A 26,699-nucleotide genomic window follows, 5' to 3' on the forward strand; every position below is an offset into this window, starting at 1 on the left:
GATCATCCTCCATTTAAAGTGGAGGATCATTCATTACCTCATTCATTACCTTTTACACTTTTATTCCCCAAGAAGTCACTGAGTGAAGCCACCAGAATGCAAGCTAAGGATCCTGACCTTGCTTTAAGTACACATCACAAATCAAAGCAAGAAAAACAGTGTAATAAACTATTGTTCAGAACTACCAGAAATTAAAGATCCAAAGATGAAAACCATTTTTAGGCTATTTCCAACTTGTGCCATCTTTCTTCCACTTTGCTAATAACGTTAAGACTAAAGAGATCAAGAAGACCAACAGTACATTTTTGCATTTCAGTATATCTAGCAGATGGGCACACAGCAGCTTTCTTCCCAGTCCACCATAGTACACATCTCCTACAACAGTCAATGTGTACAAACTTCCACTTGTTTATGAGAATAAAAACAGATAATTCTGTAAGTTCAATTTTCCAAGCAGAATATTATTTCACAGAATAGTAAACATCTTTTAAAATAGTGATGCAGTGAGGTCACTAAGTGCATACTGAAGTTCTGATCATTGTTATTGTTTTAGTGAAAAAAGTAATATTTAATTACACTAGACAGACTTTTACAGTTTCAACTTATAAAATCTTCGTGTCTGAATAAAACTAAAAAGAAAAAAAGATTCTATAATGGAGGCATAAGCACAAAATTTAGCTAGCACACTATTAGTAAAAATTGTTATTTTCCTTTTTATTACTTCCTAAAATTTTAATTAGAACTCTATCAATCAAAATAAAAGCCAAAAGACCTAAAAATAATGCCAAAAAGCTGCTTCAGTTTTTATTCACCATCCTGTATCTGTGAAAAGTGGTTACTCCTATCCAAGTGTGTTGCCTTTCATTTGTCACTACTGAGTTTCTTATAAGTTTTTCCAGATTTATCATTCTATTATTAATTTTTTTTTCAGATCATTGAAGTACACTTCAGGGAAAAAATATAATAAAAGGAAGAAGGTTTACGGAGCTCATGATGATAGTATGTATGAGCCTGTTTTTAGGGCAGGTACTGTCGAAAAATACTTATTCATTTAGTCATAATGAACAATATAAGCCATTGAGAGAAAGTATCACATCTGGAAGAAAAACATGAAGCTGGCTTAAAAAGAAAAGAGTAGTGTTACATCAAATATTCATTGTGACTAATTAGTATTCATTTCTAGTTTCTCCTAAGTAACAAAGGAACATGGCAAATGGAAAAAAAATATTACAGGAACAGCAATACTTAAAATATAGATGTCACTTAGCTCACCAAACTCATTATTAATTTTTTCTCAGGCTATAAACAGCATGCCAAGAAAAATAGTTCCTGCGTGTGGTCATTTCTATGCATTAATATATTTTATGATTTTCTGAGGAGCCATTTCAACACAATGCAACAAATGCTAGAGGCAACAGTAGGCTATTTATGATTTTTTCCAACTGAATAGCTTTACTATATGATTCCAATAACTGTCAGGTCTACCTAATAGCAGAAGAACTTTTCCATTTATTAAATTCTGCGTATTTCATTAATCTAGTACATGCTCTAGACTACCTTCAGTGCTACAGTTTGTTTTTCCCCCAAGATATCTAGTAGGGAACAGCATATCAAACTTGTTCCATTATTCACCCTAAGTCTGTAATCAACCAAATCTGTTATTTCCTTTGCAAAGGCATTTCAAATTGTTGGCATTTCATCTAAACCAGGCTACTAAGATTATTTTTATAAAGGTCTGCTGAGAAATTTCACTAATATTTGTTCAGCAAGCCAAAGTCTACTAGTTCCTGTCTCATGTCATCCTGCATCAATGCAGTTTTGGGTTCTTCATGACCTCTTTGCTTCACAATACAGTACCATATTTCTTAGGAATCAAGAGAACACCAAAAATGAGAAAGTCATTCTAAGAAATCACTGGTAAAATGTTCAGGTGGTCTGCACAGAAATTGAAAACCACCATATGAAGAACTTTTTTCTACCTGTTTTGGCATCCCAGGATTATCCAAAGTTTTCAGTATGGCACACTGCTTCAATTAGTCATGATTTTTGATCATCACATTATTAAATGTTACATAATGTATTAGAGAACTTGCTGAGAAGCAGACTCTTCACAGCAGTCTGTGCTATCTATGTTATCCTTCACTAGCAGTCTATGCTATCTGTTTTATCCTTCACTAGCAGTCTATGCTACAATAATCAATCACAAAAGGTTCACCCACGGGGTGCCAGGTTTTGGATGCTATAGGAAAGAATTGAGTGGAAAAATTTGATAAAGTGGATATCAGACTGTCTTCAGCTGTTTTGATTTTCTTCACTGGAAAAACACTGTCTACCAGTTCACATGACTGCATTTCATACCTGGTTCCCAGACAAACTTCTTTTGCCCCAAACTCAGCTGGTGTGACAGCTTTTCAAATGAAAAGCCAATACAAATTTTAGGTTAACACATTTATCCCATGAACACAGTACTAATGTTTTTGCAACCTACTTCTCTATATTCTTGGCCTCAAGCCATGTTTACTTTACAAGCTTTTATTTGCATACGTAGATGAACAGTGACATGAGGAGTTGACAGTCTCTAATATAGATATAAGAACAATTAAGTCACTACAGTTGCTTGAAGAAAATTCATTTTGCTGACACAATATATACCCATGAGGGATTCAGAATATGCTAATTAGTAATAAGACAGTTTTGACTACAGAAGTTGCATTCCTGCTAGGAATACTTTCCAAGTCTAGGACATCTGTACTCTTAAAGCCACTTGCTTTCATTTTCCCCTATTTGGCTTCCTATTTCTGCAGAAATGAGAGCACAGAAAATTTAAGCTTGCAAGTTTCAGATAAAGAAATTTGTAGGTGTGATAACAGATAAGAATGATCCACTTCACATGAAAGCTACATACAAATTTTGGGGATGAAAAAAGAGAACAAAATCAAAGACACAATACTTCCATTTCAAAGACAAAATACTTCCATTAACAGGACTGCAGATCATTGTGAAGTGCAAGGGTAAATAGAGATAATGAGACAGAACATCACTGACAGAAATTTGATTTTTAAATCAAACTAGACTCAAGAATCATACACTTTAATAGGTAAGTATAGATTGGGCAAAGGAAAAAAATAAATGCCGCTACAACAGTGTATATAAATTATAAAAGTGATTAAGTGGGTGGAGCTGTCCCTGGGTTGATACTGACTGCTCCGAGTTGTGGCTGAGAAGCATATATTATAGAAAGTTTCCTTTCCTCTTACCTAGCTGTGGATCAGCAATGTTCTTCATTCACACGAAGCATGCACTGTTCCCTTTAGCTCTTCTGTAGCTTCGTGGGAGGAACTGATTGGAATAGTTTTGATTCCTTAAATGTACGTAACGCCATGGGGCCAGAAACAGGTTCCTAAAAAGGAAAGAACAAACACAAGAATATGTAACCCAAATAAAGGGATATTGGAGTTATTCCCATGTATAGCAAAACATACCCCTGGTTGTCTACCATATTAGCAAACTATTGCCATTTAAGCTTCCATTCCTACTTCTGAATTTTGGTTTCATTAATGTATGATATCTTACAATTTCCTAATTTAAGCTCAAGTCTGGATATGTGAAAGGAAATCTATATTGGTGATTTGAAGAGTATCTAATACTCTTTTTCACATTCTTTCCTTTAGAAGTTCATAGCTGCAGACGAAGAAATAAATGTTTACCAGATTCAGGCAATATCTACTGCTGAAAAATTAAGATTCTTCTTGAAAGCTACTGTCTTACCGATTTTAACAGTAGGTAAAAGGATGACGCAGACACTAGTGTTTCAAATTTAAGATATTCACTTATTAAAATTCAGGATCATTGGCTAAGGAATTGAACATTTACTAATGCAGGAAATGGTAAATACCTTAAAAAAAGAAAAAAAAAAAAGGAGAAAAAAACACAACACTGCATAAGTTTTGGTCAAAATGAGTCTTAAAGAGAAATAATCATTTTTTTTCTTCATTCAGCTTGGAAAATTATTAGCAATTATGGGCCATGAACATACAGATTTATATAAAAATTATATGTTAGTGGAAAATATACTTTTTGTGCTTCTGTACATAGCAGTAAAATGCCAGCAGGCTTGAAAAATTCCCCACTTTCATTATGTTTTTAATTTGTGATATAATCAGTCTTGTCATTCCATCATTTGCCACGATTGTTTCGCATTATAAAAAGTTAGCTCAAACATTTCACAAAGTTTGCTTGCAGTTGAAACTAAGAAAATGACAGTCAGTAAGCCTTTATTTTCTTCTTCTCATAATCTTTCAGAGCCAAGCAACTATCTAAGTGCCTAGGAGCTAGAATCCAAAGTAATTAATGGTTCTAAAGTAACAAAAGCTTTTTCCTAACAACTAAAATTACACAAATTTTGTCAGATCTTTCTCTCCATTCATTTCTCTTTAATCCGCAGGCACATAGCTCCCTGAATTAGTAGACTGATACACAAGTCAAAAAACATTGACAACTGTGTGTAGAGAGAATTGAATAATTTTTCATTTGCAAGAGCCAGAAACAGATAGCCAGCAAACATCAACAGAATTCCAAATGTGCAGGTAATGTACAATACATAATCTATATATGAGTAACAGTTAGAAAGTTGCACAGGAAAGTGTAACTAACACAGTTACAGACAGTTAGACAAGAAAGTTAGATGAGATAGACTCCAGAAATAATTCTTACAGTTCTAGTGGCTTACACAGCTCAATTCAGAATATTCTCCATGCAAAATAAAAATTGTGCTTTCAGAAATTCTTTTTTAGAAAGTCTTTAAATGTGAATTGACACTATGACGAACCTCGTCTAACTCTTCAAGCTATCTTCTATCTGTACTTTCAACTAATCTCATTCCTTTGCATATTCTGAGTTTCTAGGAAAGTTTTAAATGTGGATCACACAAACTTGGATACAGCATCCAAAAGTCACATCTATTTTGTGATATATAACAAGTGAGAACAAGTGAGAAAAGACACTGCCACTGGTAAAGGTGTGACTTTTCTTTTTTTTTTTTTTTTATCATACACCTATGTTTTACATATGTCTTATTTGTTCAGTTTGACATTCACCTTGCTTACACATTCCAACTGCTATTTGAGAAAAAATTTTAGCCTGCCTATAACCAAGGAAAATATATCAAAACTGATCACACTCTGCATAGCGTGCTGCCAGTGATAGCTATAAGCTATTATTTCCTCCTGTAAAATTCTACAGGTTACTGTGCTTGAACTAAGGGAATAATCGTCATGAACCAAAATCAGTCATTGCAGCTCATTTCCAGATCTTTCAGCAGGAGACTTATACAAAGCCGAGTTCTTTTCCTAATCATCTGCAATGTTTTTAGAAGATCTTGAAAAAAAACTTAGGTGGCACATGCTGAAATGTTAACAATGCATGGAAAAGACAGCCTTACAAATTTTCTAGAAGTAATTAACATTATCTGTAGTTTTCCTCGCCAAAATGAAGTCCTAAATAACCACATGACCAGTCAACTTTAACACTGACTGACAAAGGGATACAAATGAGAAAAACAGACTTTGGGAAGCATAGCAACAGAACTCAAAAAAGATTATAATCATTAAATATCCAGATGGTGCATTTACTGTTGCTTAGTTTTGGATCATGAATTAAGCACTAAAATCATAAAATCTTGATGATCTGCATATTTAAGGCTAATTTGTCTTTTCCAGCTGATCCTAATATCCACAAAAAAGTGAATGAAGATGTATTCTTTTGATTACATTTTTTCATCCTCATCTTAAGCTATTTCTTCAGGCTTGGACTTCAGTATTTGACTTCACTTTGGCTTACTTATAAAAATTACAATCTATTTCATGGCAATTTATGAAAACAACAAGAAAAGCTCCTGAATTTCACTATATAACTCTTTAAAATATATTTTTTTCAGCTTCTCAGCAGCATGATAGATAGCCACAAATACTACAAGTAAGCAAGACAGGTGAATGTAAATGAAACACCTGTGATTGGAAAGTCTGCTTATAGTACTAGCATTACTAGTTAGTAATGCTAACTAACTAGTTAGCAGTGCTAATACTAGCAGTTTATAGCAGTACTAGCATAAACCATGTAGCTAAAGTCATGGGATTTTAAGGTTTTTAAATAGAATTTAATGTTTAAATAGCTTTTAAGTTATTTAAAATAATTCATTAAGAAAATTTACAGAAAGTAAATGCTCAGTCCTAGATTATACAAAAAAAAAAAAAAAAAAAAAAAAGAACCTATTTTTCTGCTGGTAAAATTCTGGATACAAATCTCCTTCACAATCCTCTAAAGGATTCCAGATATAACAGCACAAGAAAGAAGTTCAATCCCATATAGAATCCTCAACAGCTGCATCTGGTTTTATGCCTATTTTATTCATCTTTTCTAGCATGATGTACAACTAAAACTTATACTTATTTTAATGTTCCATCTGTTTAGGCATATTCTATAACTGTTCTGTCTGATTATGCTGACACATAGATACTTCAGCTAGAAAAAACTTAAGGACTAGTCATAAAACACTATTATTTTTGTAAATAAAGTAACAGTTACTTGAATGGAGATGAAGACAGGCATCTGAATGAAAAAGAGTTTTGCAATGTGATGGATATCCTACAAGTTGCCATTGTTTCTTTGTTGGATGTTTGCCATTATACTATTGACTTCCAGCACAAATATCTAAATCTTCATCCAAAATTAATCTTCAGCTCTAAAAGTTTCCCTTTTTAGTTAGAGGAAACCTTCTGGAAACTCTCTCCTATTCTTAGCTTCATGTAAGGTACTAATCTACTTTGTTGAGAGTATTTTCAATAATCTAATATATCCTACTATTAGCAAGACAGTTTTCTTTGCAGGTTCTATATCCTTCCTGCATCAGTCTTGAAAATTTTATAGAAAACTGGACTATCTAATATTATCTGCTGTAAATGAAACAACATCTGAATGAACATGAAATGGCACTCAAAAATATTATAAAGATCCTGACAACAGAAAAGAGTGAAAACCTTTACCTATTCCTATTGAGTTGTTAACAGAGATTGTTCTGAGGATATTTTAAAAAGTTTGTTAAATTGAATTTAAAACTCAGATTTTGTAAGTTAAACTGTATTAGAAAATTTTAAATACAACTTCAGTAGATATATTCACACACACCTCCTTGTCGGAGCAGGACACTTATTCTGTCAGGACATTTTTTATAAATAACACTTTATAAATGTCCAAACAGCCTAATGAATTAATGAAAATATTTATAGAACATATTTATAGAAATCAGGACTAATGTGCTGAAAATCCCACAAAGTAAGAAAAGATTTGTGAAATATTTATTGCACAATGAATGATTTACAAAACAAACAAACAAACAAACAAAAAACTATCAAATTATTTTGTTCCATCTTTGTGTTGACACAGGAAGCATTACTATAAGTTTCCAGAGCAACTGGGATGTAACTGAGTAATCCAATTAATTCTGCAGTCATATCTTTCCCTGTGGTTGTGACATCCTGACGGCTATTACAGACACTTCTCCACTTTTTTCCAAAACCTTTCTGACAACTTCTTGGGTTTAGCCTATGGCAGTTTCTGTCTCTATGCTACTCTCTAAACCCATGGAGAATTTTGTCTCCAAAAACCAACAGTTACTGGGGGACAGTATGTCCCTTCTATTACTTCCAGGACTATAACACTGCAAATGATACAGCTATTTGCCACTATGAAGTCTGGAAAATGTAGTTTGCTGTAAGTTTTTGTGCTTCAGCAAGACAGAGTCATCCCTACAAGAAGTTCACCATCTAAGCAACTTGCTAAATGATTTTAAATCTAAAATATTGTTTAATATTCTCATTTCTAGTTCACAGATGCACTTTATTAATCACATTATTAAGATATTTACATTTGTTTCTCAAGAATATCCAGGATTTTTTAAAACCACAAGGAAAATATTGAATTTTTAATATAAGAAAAGTAAAATAAAAGGTCTCCAATATAGTATCATAGCTACACAACATTTATTCAAGAAATTATTAATTTCCATCATTATTTATTATGCTTTTCATATTAAAAAAAGAATAACTAATTCCCACTCATTTCTTTGTTCCTAATAATCATTTCTATCTATCAGAGACTTAAGAACCAAAACCAAACACAGTATTTTCTTCTTTCAGACTCTTATACTCTGAAAGTAGCCTTTAATGAACCATATAATGCCAAATAAGGTTAAAAGACTGTCAATAATAAATTACAATACTTGTTTTTCAACTACTGAAAGCAAGCATCCATTTCCCATTTTCTTCCTGCCTTCTTCATACCAATAGATAATATCCTATTATTTGGCTTGTTTACTTCCTCACTAGTTATTTCACCTGTGGTGCATCAATTGACTTCAACAGCTTAATGTAGCCCTCGGCTGCTTACAAAATCTATGGAAGAGGAAGACTCCAAGACAGGTTAGAAAAGGAATAGCATGATGTGGTTGCTTAAAATAGAAAGATTAGACTGAGCAATCCAGGAGGTTTCTTCCAGTTTTAAATGTCAAAGCCAAACAACTAAAACCACTATCACATATTACTTCTCCATCACCTACTGATTATAAAAAAACAAAACAAAACAAAACAAAACAAAAAAAATCATTCTTTTCCTTCTGTCCTGACTAGGCTCCCACAACATTATTGGTTTTTTTTCTTTTTTCTTTTTTTTTTTCCTTGAAAGAGGCTCTCTCTCATCACTTCACTTTTACCACATCCTAAAGCTCTATGCCTCTTTTATATCAGCTCTATTTTTTCTTTTACATTCAGTTGTAGTTTTTTCATTCTCTATTTAATCCTCTACTCTTCCCTTCTTGATTTATATCAAGACTCTCATTTATATTGCTTTTTAGCCTTTAAACCATTTTTTTCCTCATTCTCATTTCCCTCCATTTATTGGTCCTCAGCAAGGTTTCCTATGTCAACTGATTCTCTAAAGTCTCTCTCCATGCAACATAGCTGTAGTGACCTTGTTCCACATAAACTCTTTATGAATCCATGTTTTTTCTTTTAAAAACACACTTAGAGTGCTTCATAAGTAATTACATTTTTGTCTTTCAAAACTCATGTAAAATATCTCCAATGACAGCAAAAGCTGTAGATCACAAAGGCATTCCAAGGACTAGCTCACAGAAGTGAGATGCAAGGAAAGAAAGTCACTTTTTTCTCTTCATTTTTATTAAGGCTTATTTTTATTACACATCTACACACACAAAATTCAAATTGCATCTACAACAAAATTTAAAAACAGTTATAACCACAATGAGTTATATGCTGTATTACAGATGTAGGTTCTAGGCTGTTTCCTTCAGATGTGAGCCTGAATGGCCTTCAGATATGAGCCAAAATTTCCATTGCCAGTTCTGTTCAATCACAAGCACAAGATAAATCGAACCTAATTTTCCTCTCACCTATTTTTCAGTGAAAGGGAACAAGAAAACACTAAGGTGTATAATTCAATCAGGTTTCATGTGCAAACAGAAAAATCTATGAGAAACTGTGTTCAAAACAGAACCGTGCAGTTGTGTTTAGTTGAAGTCACAGTTGCTAGGGGTCAGTAATCCACACAGAAACTTGCTTTGTTTTCTGCAACAACATGGTTATTCTATTTAGATATTTGTATAGTAAATATAGTTTATATATAGGTCAGCACTCTACTATCCAGACGCAAGTAAGGGAGAACATGTCTCACCTAGAAGGCTCTTTTTTTTTTTTTTTTTTTTTTTTTTTACTCTTTCACTGGTTGAGTTATTTCACTACTTTACAAGAATGTGAAAGGACCCTTTATCACAACATAATACCAAGTCAACTAAAAAAAAATCTATAAAATTAGAAGTATACTGTGGTTGTGTTCCAACAGCAATAATCAGTCGATAGTAATTCTGTTAAACTCATCAAATCCTAACTCAGTTAAACCTGGAAACAGAGACATGAAACTAATGAAACAATTTAATATTTTCTCCTTGAATATCACCTATAATCTTCACAAAACTAGTAATACAAACCAAGCTATGGGTTATTTGAAAATTTTATGTTATCAGTACACTGTTTATTTTCCTCTTTTTATTAGTTAATAGTAATAGATAGAATTAACAGTAGATGCTTTTCTCTGTATTTGTTTTTAATCAGTAAAAATGAAATCCCTTCATCCTTTAAGAACTTCAGTAAGACATTTATTTACTTTTTTTGAATGTCTGCCTGTTACATGCCCCTGTGCAACTTGTGAAATCTTGGGCCAGCCAGCATTGTGCCATACAAGCGTAATAATCCTCCAGAGGGGTATCATGGATGTTCAGAACACTAGCCAAAATGACAGATTTTCACTTTTTTGTTTGTTTGTTTGTTTGTATTTTTTTTGTTGTTGTTGTTTTTTTTTTACCCTAGCTGACAACAGGAAACAGACTGTCCCCCTGTCCTGGTTTCAGCTAGGATATAGTAGGATAGAGTTAATTTTCCTCCTAGTATGTGCTGTGTTTTGGATTTAGGATGAGAATATCATTGAAAACATGCTGATGTTTTAATTGTTGCAGAGCAGTGCTTACACTGCTTGTGTAAGAACTTGTCAGCTTCTCACACTGCCCTTCCTGCTGGGTTGCATGAGGAGCTGGAAGGGGACAGAACCAGGACAGCTGATCCCAGCTGGCCAAAGGGATGTCGCATCCGATGTGGTGTCATGCTGAACAATTATATGGGATGGCTGGGGGGAGTGGGGTGGTGACCGCTGCTCAGGGACAGTCTGGGCATCAGTCAGTCGGTCAGCAGGTGGTGAGCAACTGCACTGTGAATCACTTGACTTGTATGTATAATTACTACTATTATTATTATTTCTCTTTCTTTTCTGTCCTATTAAACTGTCTTTATCTCAACCCACAAGCTTTTGATATTCTTTTTTCCCAATTCTCTCCGCTATCCCACTGGCGATGTATCTTGAAGTGAACACCGTGCTGCTGAGCTGCTTACCAGGTTAAGCCACAATACCCTCGAATTCCACTGTCTCTGACACTTTCAGAAATATGATAAACAATAATTTGATCCATCATTAGTTATCAGCTCACAATATTTCATGTTATATCATAACTTTCTATATAACTTTACACAAACTGTTGTGAAAAATACAGGCAATTAATACCTAAAGCATCCACAGTATTTCTTGTCCACACCCCCCCCCAGGTCAAGTATCTAAGCTCCATAAGCAAAACTTTTGTAGCTCAGACAATTGACTCTAGAACAGGATAATTCTTTATTCTTTCACTAGTAATGATTAAATTATTAATTACACTGTTCAATAGACTCCATTTACTATTTTATTGCAATAGGGGCTTCTCTGGCTCTTCCAACAAGCTTTTGTTACAATTTCCTTTCTAGAATAATTCAGTAAATTATCACACATTTACCTGACTTGGATCATTTCCTTAACTCATCTGTTATTTCCCTGAAGACCACTTTTATACCCAGTGAATGTCAGTAATGTTCACTTACTGCATGGATGTCGTCGGTGCAACTCAAGCGTTCTTATGGCTCAATGAAAAAATTGCAAAGAAATGACATGTAATTCTTGCAGACAGACAGCCACAGTTTTTACTGATCGTAGCTATTGGATTGATATTGGTAAAATAAAATAAAACAAAACGTACTTTTCAAATTGTGTTTAAATACTGAGTTGCCACAATACTTCACAAAACACTTCTGTAGTAGAAGCACCTTTTCTGCAATTTTGCAAGACATTCAAAATCATCTCTCTCTCTAAGGTATAGAAAGTGATGTTACTAGTTTGAAAGGAAATAGAGTTTTAAAACAGCCAAGTGTCTTAAGTTGCACGTAAATTGGGTAGTTAGGCCTATCATTTTCAAAGAGTTTAAAGGAATTACATCTCCCCTTTCATTGGCTTTTATTACAGATGACTGACTAACTTCCAAAGACTATTTGAAAAAAAAGCTTGAAAGAAGCTCAGTGTAAAAAGAAAATACACTGTGTTTTTATTATTATTATTATTATTTTATTTTTTATTTTTTCTTTCTTTTTTTTTCCTTCAAGCAAGGCATTCCAAAATTTGAGAGTCAGTTGCCAAGAAACATTCATGTCAGGAAATAATAAAGATTAGGGTTGGACTTGAGAAATTACTTTGGTTAAAGGTGGCATAGCAGTAAAAGACATGGTTGTTGTTGAAACCATGAAACAAATCTATACACACACATACACACACATATATAGCGGTATTTCATAGAACTGCTTTCTGGCTTTGCCTGAAATTGGAAGATTTGTTCAGTAGCCAGATTCCACTCACCAGAGATTACCTTTGACCAAGTAGTCTATCTTGACCCACTGGAGTGTACTTCACAGAAGTTTTAGTGACAGAGAAAATGGCAGTGTACTTTGCCTCATGTGAAATGAATTCCTCAGTCTAAATTCAGCTTACAAACAAGTGAAGTACAGTGATTCAGACTGGAAGAGACTTGTCCAACAAAAAGAGACAGACTCCCATCAAGATCAACATTTAGTGGATATCAGGAGGCTAAGCATTTACCATATAAATTCCTTAAAGTAAAATTAAAAGAAAATTCTTCACAGAGAAAGTCAGTCTCCAGTTCCTTGCTCTTCTGAAAAAAATTTCAAAACCAAAGGAGGTCATTAGGAACACTACAGCAGATTTTTATCTAGGGAAGCAATGAAAAAACTGCACAAAACAGGAAGTTTCCTGCTTTCTAATTTCTGTGTATTTAGCCATGGGTTATGGTTAAACCAAATGAAAACAAATACAACAATAAGGAAAGGTTTTCTTGGGTAGAGAGCACTGTCTAGCTCATACGCACAGCAGACTAACAGTGAGACAAATAAAGAATTTACACCTAATTTTCTAATCCAAGAATTACGTACCATTGAGTTCTAATACATGTCAGAATGGTGTTAAAAAGATGTGTGATTTAGCACTAATCTATTTTGGAGCTTCTGCTGTTTCACAAAGACACTGAACCTCTCCTTCTCAACTCCAAACAACAGTAGGCACATGATTACAGGAGTTTGGGGGTACAGTAATTACTGAATATCCTGCTTTTAGATTTTATTTGTATTTTAAATTGAAGCTACACATACTTAAAATACTGCATTATGAGTCTAGTAAACTCGTATGAGTCCCACAAGAATTGGCAAACTTTAAAACTATTCATTTCCTGTTTTTGTCTTTCATAAAGGATTGCATGCAGATATCAAGGCTCTTTGAGGCTTTGCCCCATGGGAAATATAAAAACATGAGAAGAAAATCCAATACAACTCAGTTTACAAGGCTTTTGGTTATCACTGCAATAAATAAGTGTGAATTTGGGAGGGGAAAAAAATCCATCCACCAACTTTCACACTGATTCCTCTCCAAAAAAGTTACTCTTTGTGTTATCTATGCTATCATTTATACTGCTTTTTTTTTTTTTTTCCATTACTAAACCATGCTAAACCACAAACCAAGGCTTCTGTGTGTGAAACAGGAAGAAACACAAAATAAAGGTATGATTGATATATATATATATATATATATATATCAAATGCAATTAAAATAAACAGAATTGTTGATAGAAAAATCTTTTTATTTTTAATTTTCCTGGTCAGCAGAGTTTTGCAGGGCATGACTATTGATTTTGATTGCATATTGCATACCCCACGATGAAGAAGCCATAGCTACAGGTTGCCAAGAGAAGCTGTGGATTCCCCACCCCTGTAAACACTCAAGGCCAAGCTGAATGGAGCTTAGAGCAACCTGGTCTGGTGGGAGGTGTCCCTGTGCAGGGCAGGAATGCTGGAGCTAGATGATCTCTAAGGTGCATTCCAACCTAAACCATTCTATGGTTTTATGATTTTAATCATCTGTACTGGTCAATTTAACAGCATTATTTTTTTATATTTATTTATTTATTTATTATTTTTTTTAATTCTCCATGAATTAATTCAACAACTGAGATCTTTGGTTTAAAATCCTATTTCACCTGCTTACAGCAGGGTAAATTTGAATGTTCACTCAATGGGGTGTATGAACCTCATGCCTACAGCATGGGTGCAAAAATGATAAGGAACGGTTGAGAGGACTTCCTGATTCCAAGGCATTCTGGAAGAAATGATCTAAATGAAAGCACTGACACTAAATAGCTAGAAAATTTTGTAAGTTCATCACTTTCCACTGGAGTCCCTCAATATCCACATACATAAGGAGCCAGTTCCCTGTAAAGTTGGTGCTCTACATGCTGCTGCATGTGAATCTTTAGGAGTGATACAATTACCAAACAAGTATATTCTGTATCAGAGGTATGCTTATTCCACGCAGCTTTTCTTCATTTAGCTGTAACAATGCTTAAATTATATTTAGGGTCAAAAAGCAAGTCTGTTCCTAAAAGATACTAACAATCCTTGAGTTTTAGGCCTCGGAGTTACAGTTAGCCTTTCAAAATAAATTCATTATTTAACAGATTTAAAGATATAACCTCTGTGTTGAACAGTAGATTCAACATCAGGAAATTGATCTAATTAGCTATGTAAGGCAGGCAGGATTAGGAACGATCAGGTAAATCAACTACCTATATACTGGTTCTCTGTAAATTGACTTGAAGCATATTCTTTTTAAAACAAGTTCAACAAGGCCAAGTGCCGGGTCCTCCACCTGGGGCGCAACAACCCCAAGCAGAGCTACAGGCTGGGAGATGAGTGGTTGGAGAGCTGCCAGGCAGAGAAGGACCTGGGAGTGATGGTTGATAGTTGGCTGAATATGAGCCAGCAGTGTGCTCAGGTGGCCAAGAAGGCCAACAGCATCCTGGCTTGTATAAGAAACAGTGTGGCCAGCAGGTCTAGGGAAGTGATTGTCCCCCTGTACTCGGCTCTGGTGAGGCCGCACCTCGAGTACTGTGTTCAGTTTTGGGCCCCTCGCTACAAGAAGGACATCGAGGTGCTCGAGCGAGTCCAGAGAAGGGCAACCAAGCTGGTGAGGGGCCTGGAGAACAAGCCTTACGAGGAGCGACTGAAGGAGCTGGGCTTGTTCAGCCTGGAGAAGAGGAGGCTCAGGGGTGACCTTATCACACTCTATAGGTACATTTAAGGAGGCTGTAGCAAGGTGGGGGTTGGTCTGTTCTCCCACGTGCTTGATGACAGGACGAGGGGGAATGGGCTAAAGTTGCACCAGGGGAGTTTTAGGTTAGATGTTAGGAAGAACTTCTTTACCGAAAGGGTTGTTAGACACTGGAACAGGCTGCCCAGGGAAGTGGTGGAGTCACCACCCCTGGAAGTCTTTAAAAGACGTTTAGATGTAGAGCTTAGGGATATGGTTTAGTGGGGACTGTTAGTGTTAGCTCAAAGGTTGGACTCGATGATCTTGAGGTCTCTTCCAACCTAGAAATTCTGTGATTCTGTGAAATATTCTTTCACAGAAATCCAGTAAGGGACAATTGACTTACTTCGGCCTCGCACGGGCCGCTCCATCACAGAGCTTTGCCAAGGTCACAGTGGCCATCACCGGCCCCGCCCTTGCCCTGGGCCCTATAAAAGGGGCCCCCCTGCCACTGGCCCGCCACTTGCTCAGCGATTTGGTCTTCCGAAAGCCAGCGGCTGAAGGAAGGCCAGAGTTACGAGCAAAGGGAGAGAGAGGCGAGCAGCAGCCCTTCTCAGTGCGAGGACAAGAAATTGTTCCTGGGACCACTGAGAAGGATGTCTGGCTCTGCGTGGATGCGCCGTGGGTCGAGGGCCAGCACCTCCAGCACAAGAACCATCAGTGCCCAGGAGGTGTCTGGTGCCTGGCCCAGAAGCTATTATGATAATCATCATTGGAGCCGAAGTGATGTGGGGAGCAGGCCGGCCCCTCGGACAGACACCAGCAGCAGGCCTGGGCCTAGCCGGAGGTCCAGCGATGACGGAGAGCGTGGGTTGGAGGGCCACGGGAAGCGGAGCCGTGCCCAGCGGTCAGCATATGATGCGGGACCCAGCCGTGGCCAAGGGAAAGGAAACAGCAGGAACTCCGTGAATGACAATCAGGCGGAGAACAGAACAGACCCGAGGCCCGGAACTGGGAGGCGTCCTGGTGCGGCACCGTGGCCGGAAAACATGCCCAACGGACGGCAGCCTGTGTGGGCAGTCCCTGCCAGGGACTGGCTCGTCCTCCAACCTGCGGAGCCCATGGAGGTGGGTGCACGAGATGAAGAGGAACCGATGGAAGTGGACCCACCTCAGCCACAACAAACATGGGACTCCCCCAGCAGCTCTCTGAAAAGTGTCCTCAAAGAACACCGGCAGCTGTGTAGAAGGGCTCGGCAAGCTCCCTATTCCGCATCGCCCAGGCTCCACTCCAGGCATTAGCCTGGAGACACATGGCAATAAAGACCTTTGCCAATTGTCAGCCAATATAAGCTACAGAAAAATAAAACTTTACCTTGTTTTCTACATCGTTTTCTTGTACTTCATTAAGTCATAGTGAAAAATATGCTAAAATTGCAAGTAGGGAAAACAAAACAAACCAACAACAAAAAAACAGTTGTGTTTTAAATGTAGGTGTCATTTAGACAAAAAGCACTAGGTGGACAAATTCACTTAAAAAGATCTTTCTCACCAGGTAGAGAAATGTCACTACCCCAGCTATGATGCACTGCAGCATCTACTGGTACTCTGAAGCATCAGTCAGGAAAAAGATACTTTGTCTGTCAAAGTCAGCTTCCTGTGCTCAAGCTTATCTGGAAAATATGTCATGTATTCTTTTCCTTTTCTGTTTTGAATTACATATCCAGTGTCTCATTTGTAAAGCACTGTTCTGAAGTTCTGACTGCTTTGAAGATTTTTCTTAATTCTAGGCTGACTCAGAGCTTCCTGCGGTAAGGACTGCAACGTTTAATCAGCAGTCAGCTGTCAAGCCTTGTCAGGAGTAAAGCACAGCACTTTTAGCTAACTGCATCTTTGTTAAATCTGCCTCAGCTTTTGAACTGCTTCGTTCAAACTGGACACTTTTAACAAGCATGTTAATATCTACCCCCTCATGAATCTTTTGTTGGATTAGTCTGAAACCAGCTATGGCATAAAAAGGAAGAGAGCAAGCTACATAATTTGATGACATTAGTGAATTTTCCCAGAGGCCCAAAGGGTGAGCTGAGTGTCCTTCAGCTAAGAACGTGAGGAACAGCCAACTTCAGTATGACTAAACCTCCTCACCTGCCTTGTCACTTTTTGTCAACAGATACTAAGAAATTGGCTATTAGGTCTTTACTTCCTCAGAAGTGAAAATTTTATATTAGTCTTTAAACTCCATTCATATTCCTCTTTACTAGGGAAACATGTCCTACCCTAATGATTGGCATCAGGCATACTCTGTCAGCTTTATAAAACTGGTTTGTTAAATTTCACTGTACCCAGTTTCATGATCATTCCAGCTTTTTCACTAATTCTAGTGCTACAGAGTGTCTATTTCGTACTAACAAGTACAGCTTACCTGCCTCCCTATTTCATAGCAGCCTCTATGGGTATACACAGTAATCTTAGCAGTAGATTTTCTTTATATCTTTCATTTTTCCCTAGAATCTAGATCTTTCAGTTCTGTTTTAAACTGGAAAAGATGGCAGTTTTTTTTTTTTTTTAACAATGTTCCTATTTTTCTTCATATTTCTGCCTTTCTCCCAGTCCTACTTCCCAATACCTATTGTGGATATTTGCCCTTGTCAAATTTCACCTGCAAGGTGAAATATCAATTTTATGACAATTAAAAAAAAAAAAAAAAAAAAAAAAAAAAAAGCAGTTATTAGTTACTATGAAAACATTTTTCCCTTCCTGACTGCAATGAAGGGAAATCCACATACTGAATACAGTTAAATATGCAATAAAAAACCTGAGCTGCATGGGAAAGAGTTACAGGTTACAATTCTGACACCCACTGAAATGACTATTTACAGTGCATTATCAATTTCAAATAAAATATTGAAGTGACTTTTTCTGCCACAAAGAAACTCTGAGGGTTGAATATATTTCATCATATTTAAAACACATGAACAACAATGACAATATTGTACTGAGTTTTTACTTGATAGGGAGCTTAGCTGAATTTGCCTCAGGCAACAAGTAAATTATGTTTTATCTCCTCTCAATGTCAAGTACATAGCAACACAGAGAACAAAACTACAGTACAATTTGCAAAATTGGTGCTCTGTTAGAGGCAGAACTAACCATTGAATATCAGCTTACATTTTTTTCCTCCTGCAGGGTTCATTACCTGTGCATTTGAGGAAAATGTGCATTGTACCATGCTGTATTCTCCCTGAACTGTGGTAAAGGGAGGATGCTGTTCATCACAACAATCCCTTCTTAATTCACCCAGTTCAGCCTGTGGCTGAACAGGCAACAGCTTGTGCATAGTTTATTTTGGGCACCTCTCAAGAGAGGGATTGGAAGATATTTTTTAGCAGAGTAGTATTTATTTAGGTACTTGATGCCCCTGTGAGACCACTTTTTCATTTGTCCAAGCTATGAGGTATGCAGTTCCATGTTGACACTAAACATGTCATTATAATAAACGATGAGGAAGTAGTTCACACCCTGACAAAAAATGAAATCTTTAATACGTGTCTCAAATATCTTCCATTATAGGAATGTAGTGGCTGAGCTCACTGAGCCAGACTGGGCTCACTGAACCACATGGTCCAGAATCTTTTCTTGGACAAAAGCCAGCACTAGATGCTTTAAAAGGTGGGGACTACCCCACCACACCACCTCACACACAGCAACTCATAAGCAAACAGCAAAAGTATCTCAGAAAACAAATATAAAGATGTGGAATGTACTCTCTCACAACAGATCAACTCCTAATTTTAGCAAAGCCAGATTGTTTAGCTTCTCCTCGAGAATTTGAGGATGTCAGCTTCTGTAAAAGTCAGATGTTTCACAGAAATGCTGCATCTGTTTTTGACTTACATTGTATTTTCTTATTAAAGACGTCCGGTGATAAACATATGTGCCTTCTAGTTTCCCACTGTGTGAAAGCATCCCTTCTGTTTATTTGTTTTTCGTTCTGTGCTTCCTTTCTTTCAATTGAAAGAAGTGATTAATCCAATTACTTTAATTGAATGACACGACCTTTTGTATCCAGCAATAATTCAGGCTTTTATTTTTATTTCAACCTGAGCAAAGTGATTAGCTGTTAACTTCCCTAAGACAGAACCATTTCAAGTATAAATCAACTTCTGTTTTTTTTTATCATAAATAAAACTCCATTGAACTGACTCTGCTTCAGTTTATACCAATATAAATTCAGGAGTTATAACTCCAAAATCCATTAAGCTGCAGCACTTAACATACAACTATAATTATATCTTCCAGTACACTCATGATGAGAAGGAATTAAGTGATTTTCCTTTTCCCAAGTTAACTCTGGAGTCATCAAATGAAAAACAATTATCCATTTATGGAATTTCAGAATGCTATAGATATTCATTGAGAATAAAAAGTAACACAATTGCCCACAGAAAGTCCATGAAGGGTCCTTTTCAGGTTCTAAACCCAGTACAAACCGTCTCTTTCTGTTTGATGGCCAATCATTCAAATATAGAGGCAAGCATTATTTAGCTGTCTTAAAAAATGAAAATAATAAAAAATGGTCAATTGACTGTAATGTCTCCTTTAACTCTATTACAACATATCATGTAAATCTGCAACTTTATTTCTGCACTTAAAAAATAGATTCGTGTGCAGACTGAACCACATCTAATGAGTATTCAGGGACTCTAAGATCTGCATTATTGGAAAAATTCACCACAATGGTAATCCAAGTTTATTATAGTCTGTTTAGTCAATCTGGCTGTAATAGATATAGACAAATTTAAGAGATTTAGACGCAACTCAATGAATTTCCATGAGATTTAATAGCTGAATTCATTGTCTTTGACAAATTCTAGTTTTTGCATGTCATTCATTCTTTATACAATTGAAAACTTAATTCTTTTAACTGTTGGAAACATATATGTTCTTGATCTTCAGAAAGTAGAAGAGCATGTGTATGGACTTGATATCTATTTTGCAGTTTTTAAAAAGCAGCATATAACAAAACTGTTATTGATAAAAGTATAGAATTTGAGCAGAAGTGCACAAATCCTGGAATAAAATCCATTGTTTTCTTAACTGCTTTACCCAATTTATTTATTTTTTTATTATTATCATCATCTTTAGCAATAGAGTTAGGAGAGCAAGTCTTTGGGACTTCCAGAGAAGAGCTTGACTCACTTAAGAGGTTGAAACTGAAAGGTGACTTTAGCAAATGTTTGTTCTTGGTATAATTTTTTGTCTTCCTGAACCAGTGACTATTTTGTACCAGGCTGCTGGCCTGGTGGTCCCTGATTGTACAATGGGATAGTGATGTCAAAGATATGCCCCTCTCTTTTAGGCATCTCCAGTGTAAGCTCAAAGTTACTGAAGCACTATGAAACTGAACATAGATAACTAAGTCTAGAATTTGACAGAGGAGCAGTGATAACCTTTTTTTGTACCAGCTGACACCCGAACCTCTCAGTGGTTAAGGAGGAGCTCAAGATGTGCACTGAGGTCATGTCTCAAAAAATAAAATGTGAGATCAGTTTCTAAGCATCCTTCCCAGACTCTTGAGACATACTTCACATTCTTGAATACTTCCCGGGTCTAATACATTTAAGAGGCTCTGTGACATTATTTCTCACACCCCTCCCTCCCTCCATGAAGAACACATTTTCCCTCAATTTTATCTTTATCCTTAGTTTTTTTTTTTTTCTGAATCAATGCCATAAACAGTGATCAACATTGTCATACAGTGTTATATGCTGAGTCTGGACAATGCTTATATGACTCATTTCCATTATACTCCTCAGATTATCTTTAATAACAACCTTATTAATTCAAGGGGAACAGGAAATTTAAAAGGAAAGACTTGTTCCCAAAGACCAGTTCCAACCTCGTCTGTAACCCTGAGAATTATTACATTTATTTTTTTTTAATAGCATTTTAATTAGTAACAGCTTTTCTTTTTTAGAGCTTGTCAATTTGCAGACATTTGATGAAAGCTAATTCCAGAAGGATCAATGGTAAGCTTTCCTTTAAAATACTGCAACATCTGATGATGAAAAAATACAAACTCCACAACATTAAAATAAACCCCAACAACTTTTAGAATGGCTACAGTGTACAGCTGTATCAATGAGTATCTAATGATTCAAACTAAATAGCAAATGGTGATGTAAGTTAACAACACCTAACAATCTCAATTTGTACCAAAGGCTTACCTCCAATGGTAGCACAAGCTTTGGGGGTTTTATATTGGAACATTAAATTACCTAGAAAAATTACTTTCAATACAGTGGAATATCATGCTCTCTTATTTTAAATATATCCTGACATTTTATATGTTTTCTGTATTTTGTTCAAACAGTTCTAAAGATAGCTGAATTAAGATGATCCAATAATTTCATGAAAACAATGACTTTTTAAATGTTCTATGTTATTTGGCCAATTAGAATGAATGTCCTTCATAGTTCAAAGGACTAAACTGAATAGGAAAAGTGATTACTTCATAAGGCTATGCATGGGGGAAGATGTTTTGGTAAATTAAAAATTTCAAGGAAAACATTTGAGGTTCAATAGGCAAATGTCAAAAATAATAAGTTTCACCTTCTCATTTCATTTTGAGTCTTTAACTTTAAAAAACATTTACATTTTCAAATAACATAGTATGTGTTTTGACTTGATATATCAACTTATACAGACAGTATTCATCTTACAATTTTGATTCAGCAATGAATTTTTTTGGTCTTTTCTAATCATCCCTTAATGATAGTAATTTTTCCTCTTTTTTTGTTACAACTTCTTGCTCTAAAGAAAAAAGTTGAAATGTCACCTCCATGATAGACAGAAAAATCCTGCTTCCTGCTGACTCTTACTGATTATTTCCAAGGACTCTGAAGAATATTTTTGTTAAATTAAAGTCACCTTCAGCAGGGAAGTTGTCAGTCATACTGCCTGAAACAATATACCTACATCAAGGTAATGCAAACAACTTGTGGTAGGCAGGACAAAACATATGGCAAGAAGAGGACTTTGAAATAAAAGCCTACATCTCAGATTAGATTCACCTGACAGGGAAATTCTAAGAATGATTTCTTTCTGATGCACAGCAGGAAAAAGAAGATAACACACCGTTCTTTCCTCCTCCCTTCGTGTCCTAATTCTTAGCTGGGACATGAGAAAAATATCTTCCTGTATCTAGGATAGAGAAGGTAATGAAACAGTAGAGGTTCTTTGGCCTCTGGGGTTGCATTTTTGGGGGTTATGATAAGTTACTTAACAGTACTTCCCACTAAGAGAGCAGTATGACAGCCACGAATTAGGAATGAAGTTCTGGAGGATCAGCGCCCACAGCAGTTTCATTATGTCTTGATGAAATATGAAGTAGAAAGTTCAATACACAATTTAACTTTTCAAAATTGTTAATGGCTTTCAGTTGTGTCAGATGATAGGATACATCTATGAATTCTAGTAAAAGAATACTTGTGTAATTCATTTCTAGGAGACCGCTCAAAATATATCAGCATTTTAATTTGTTGCTCAAAACTCCCTCCAAGAACCATAGAATATTCTGAGTTGGAAGGACCCACAAGGATCCTCAAGTCCAACTCCTGGCTCCACACAGGACTGCATGCTAGTCTGTATGTCTGACAGCATTGTCCAAACACTTCTTGAACTCTGGCAGGCTTGGTGCCATGACCACTGCCCTGGGGAGCCTATTCCAATGTCCAACCACCCTCTCAGTGAAGAATCTTTTCAGCAACTATTAGTTGCTGTCCCCAGAGAGCAGAGCTCAGCACCTGCCCCTCTGCTCCCCTCATGAGGAAGCTGCAGGACACCATGAGGCCTCTCCTCAGCCTCTCTGGGCTAAACAAACCAAGGGATTGCAGCTGCTCCTCAGACATCTGCCCCTTTACCATCTTTGTTGCCTTTGTTGCCTTCTCTAATACTTGTCAAAACTGAGTGTTACAAAAGTTAGTGTAAATACTCATCAAAAACTCTGATAGTTTTATGTCTTTATACTGTGGTGGCCCAAACTGCACACAGTACTTGAGGCGAGGCTGCACCAGCATGGAGCGGAGTTGAACAATCACTTCCCAGTGAACAGACTATAGAAAGGATTCCTTACCCTTCTTGCCACATGAAATCATCATCTGATTTGCTTTTTACAAAGAAACATTTTGGTTTGCTTGCTATTGTGAGAGAAGGAACACCAGCAAAATCGCTGGAATTTGAACCCAACACCTGGCAGCTAATGTCTCCTCACAGCCACTTTCAGAATGTTCCCCTGTATCTGAGATGGAGAGGCTAATGACCTCCAGAGGTCCTTCCTGATAATTTTTCTATCATTCTGAACAGTTACATTACCAAATTGTTTCCCTATTTTTCCTAAAATCTTCTGTACTACCAAGTGCCATTCAGTGCCATGAGAAATTACGAATATCTCCTGCCAATGTTTTTTAAAAAACATGTTTTTTTTCTTGTTTCATTGAAAACAAGCTTATTAAAGTTCTAAGTTGATCCACAATGTCACAAGAATATATGCTATGAAATAAATTTACTGTTGGGGAATCTGTTTCTTTTTACGCTTTCAGTATCCACATTCATAAGACTTTGATCTGTCAGGACCTATATCAAGTCTGGGTATGTTCACTAGGCGATCGTGCTGCAGCATGTTTCTCTAGAAAATGACATATATTGGTGGCTATTTTCTTTCTACTCACCTTCAATAAAACTTCTACAAGTAAAACCTGTACAGTGGATCTCTTAGAATCATATCTCATTTTTCTTTTCATTGAGCTTGCAAGCATTGGAAATGAAAAACAATCCCAAAACTGTTTCCTTCTCCCTTTTCCAACAAATATATGTGCATTAAAAAAATCTATTTATTACTCTTGTCTTTTGCTTTTCATATGTTACTTGTACGCAAGCAGCCAAGTTAAATGCAATTTAGTTTTATCAAGAGATATTTTTCCTAACCAAATGGGTCTCCTTTCTCCCTAGCTACCATTCCCTTATATGAAAAATACAGTGATGTTCTAGCCTCAAGCAATTTAAAAGCTCAGGGCCATCTGTTATGTATTACTTGCAAATTATTCCCTGACATCTTTACATGTTGATGCAAAAACATCACATTATTAACATATTTAGGATTGGGAATAAAACAGATTAGATTAGTCTTCCCCAGCTAAAAAGCTACACCTGCAGTTTTTAATTCTGATCCAACAAATCCCTGCTCAAGAGAATAGTTATTATGCATGTGAAGAAGAAAGTGCAGTTTCCAGGCCCTGATTCCACATTAGACCATACTATACTTCACACTGATTAATACCATATCAGTGTCACTCTCTTGGGCTCCCAGGCAGGCAGGCAACAGCTCAAATTCCCCAATAGCCTAGCAAAGGTCCCGGTAGACTGGAAGCTGGCAAATGTTGTGCTGATTTTCAAGAAGAAAAGATCAGAAAGATCAGAAAGGACAGAAAGAAGATCCTAGCAAATACAGGCCTGTCAGTCTCACATCAGTGCCTGGTAAAATCATGGAGAAGATGGTTCTCAAACTTATTGAGGCGCACCTGGGGGACAAAGCAGTCATTGGTCCCAGCCAGCATGGGTTTGTGAAGGGTAGGTCCTGCCTAACTAACCTGATTTCCTTTTATGATAAGATCACCCGTATGGTGGACCAAGGGAAACCAGCTGATGTGATTTTTTTGGACTTCAGCAAGGCTTTTGACACGGTTTCCCATAGGATCCTACTGGACAAAATGTCCACCATACAGCTAAATAAAAACATCATACAATGGGTGAGCAATTGGCTAACGGGCAGGGCCCAAAGGGTTATGGTAAATGGGGCTGCGTCAGGCTGGCGGGCGGTCACCAGTGGGGTCCCTCAAGGCTCCATTTTAGGGCCGGTACTTTTCAATATTTTTATAAACGATCTGGATGTAGGAATAGAAGGCATTTTGAGCAAGTTTGCTGATGACACCAAATTTGGAGGAGTTGTGGACTCGAATGAGGGTGGAAAGGCCTTGCAGAGGGATCTGGATAGGTTGGAGAGCTGGGCGATCGCCAACCGCATGAAGTTCAATAAGAGCAAGTGCCGGGTCCTGCACCTGGGACGGGGAAACCCTGGCTGCACGTACAGACTGGGCGATGAGACGCTGGAGAGCAGCCTAGAAGAGAGGGATCTGGGGGGTTGTGGTAGACAGCAAGTTGAATATGAGCCGGCAGTGTGCCCTGGCAGCCAGGAGGGCCAACCGTGTCCTGGGGTGCATCAAGCACGGCATCGCTAGTAGGTCGAGGGAGGTGATTGTCCCGCTCTACTCTGCGCTGGTGCAGCCTCACCTTGAGTACTGTGTGCAGTTCTGGGCACCACAGTATAAAAAGGACATGAAACTGTTGGAGAGTGTCCAGAGGAGGGCTACGAAGATGGTGAAAGGCCTGGAGGGGAAGACGTACGAGGAACGACTGAGGGCACTGGGCCTCTTCAGCCTGGAGAAGAGGAGGCTGAGGGGAGACCTCATCGCAGTCTACAACTTCCTCGTAAGGGGGTGTCGAGAGGCAGGAGACCTTTTCTCCATTAACACCAGCGACAGGACCCGCGGGAATGGGGTTAAGCTGAGGCAGGGGAAGTTTAGGCTTGACATCAGGAGGGGGTTCTTCACAGAGAGAGTGGTTGCACACTGGAACAGGCTCCCCAGGGAAGTGGTCACTGCACCGAGCCTGACTGAATTTAAGAAGAGATTGGACTGTGCACTTAGTCACATGGTCTGAACTTTTGGGTAGACCTGTGCGGTGTCAAGAGTTGGACTTGATGATCCTTAAGGGTCCCTTCCAACTCAGGATATTCTATGATTCTATGAAAGCCTTTACCCCTTGAACCAGTGGCAAACTTTGCTGTTTTGTACCTCACTACATTAAGATAACTGCACTGCTTCTTCTACACCTCTAGATAATTTGTAATAATTTGTAATACCCTTTATACATACAGGAAATTATAGGAAGAGTAACTGTATATGGCTTCTGTGTGACCAAGACATTGACACTTCCCTCAGCTGTACGTCTGTGTGGAAGCCCAATCCTGTTGTTGAACCACACAATACTGCGGTCCTTGTATGAGAACTACTGGAGCTATTTTAGCTCTCAGGTCTTTTGCTGTATCATTTGAACAGGGGATATGCAGGTTTTATGTGCAACCGCTGGACAAGTCCTGTAGTAAGTTTAGATCAGCCACTTTTACCCTTCCTTTTCCACAGTAAGAACTTAGAAGCATGGTCTAGAGTTTGCATAGATATATCTGAATAAACAGACGCCTGCAGATTCTTACAAAATTTAGAGAAATCTGCATTTTGTTGTTGTTAGCAGTGCATACCAGCCTCAACAAGACTGTTTTAGTACACTCAAATGTAAATTAGTGAATTACCTTAAATATGGTTCCACAGTTTACACATTTCACTAGTAAAAATTCATCAGGATATTTTACTAGTCTAATCAGAAAACAATTTTTAAACAAACAGGAAACAAAATAGTTGTCAAATAAATTTATTTTAAAAAAAATGTATATTTTTTTCTTACTAAGCTGACCATTTGCACTGCTCAAGTCATGTTTCAGATGAAAGGAATTTT

The 26,699-nt window shown here is 37.1% G+C and overlaps 1 long non-coding RNA gene across 1 annotated transcript in view; it reads right to left on the bottom strand.

The window, feature by feature from the left end:
• Positions 1-26,699, bottom strand: part of LOC110353704 (uncharacterized) — a 526,570-nt gene that overhangs the window by 228,034 nt on the left and 271,837 nt on the right. The window contains exon 8 of the long non-coding RNA XR_011810868.1: positions 3,258-3,400. This is a non-coding gene — a long non-coding RNA (uncharacterized lncRNA). The remainder of the gene's footprint in view (positions 1-3,257; positions 3,401-26,699) is intronic.

This window comes from Anas platyrhynchos, chromosome 8 (genome assembly GCF_047663525.1).
Source record: "Anas platyrhynchos isolate ZD024472 breed Pekin duck chromosome 8, IASCAAS_PekinDuck_T2T, whole genome shotgun sequence".
NCBI lineage: Eukaryota > Metazoa > Chordata > Aves > Anseriformes > Anatidae > Anas > Anas platyrhynchos.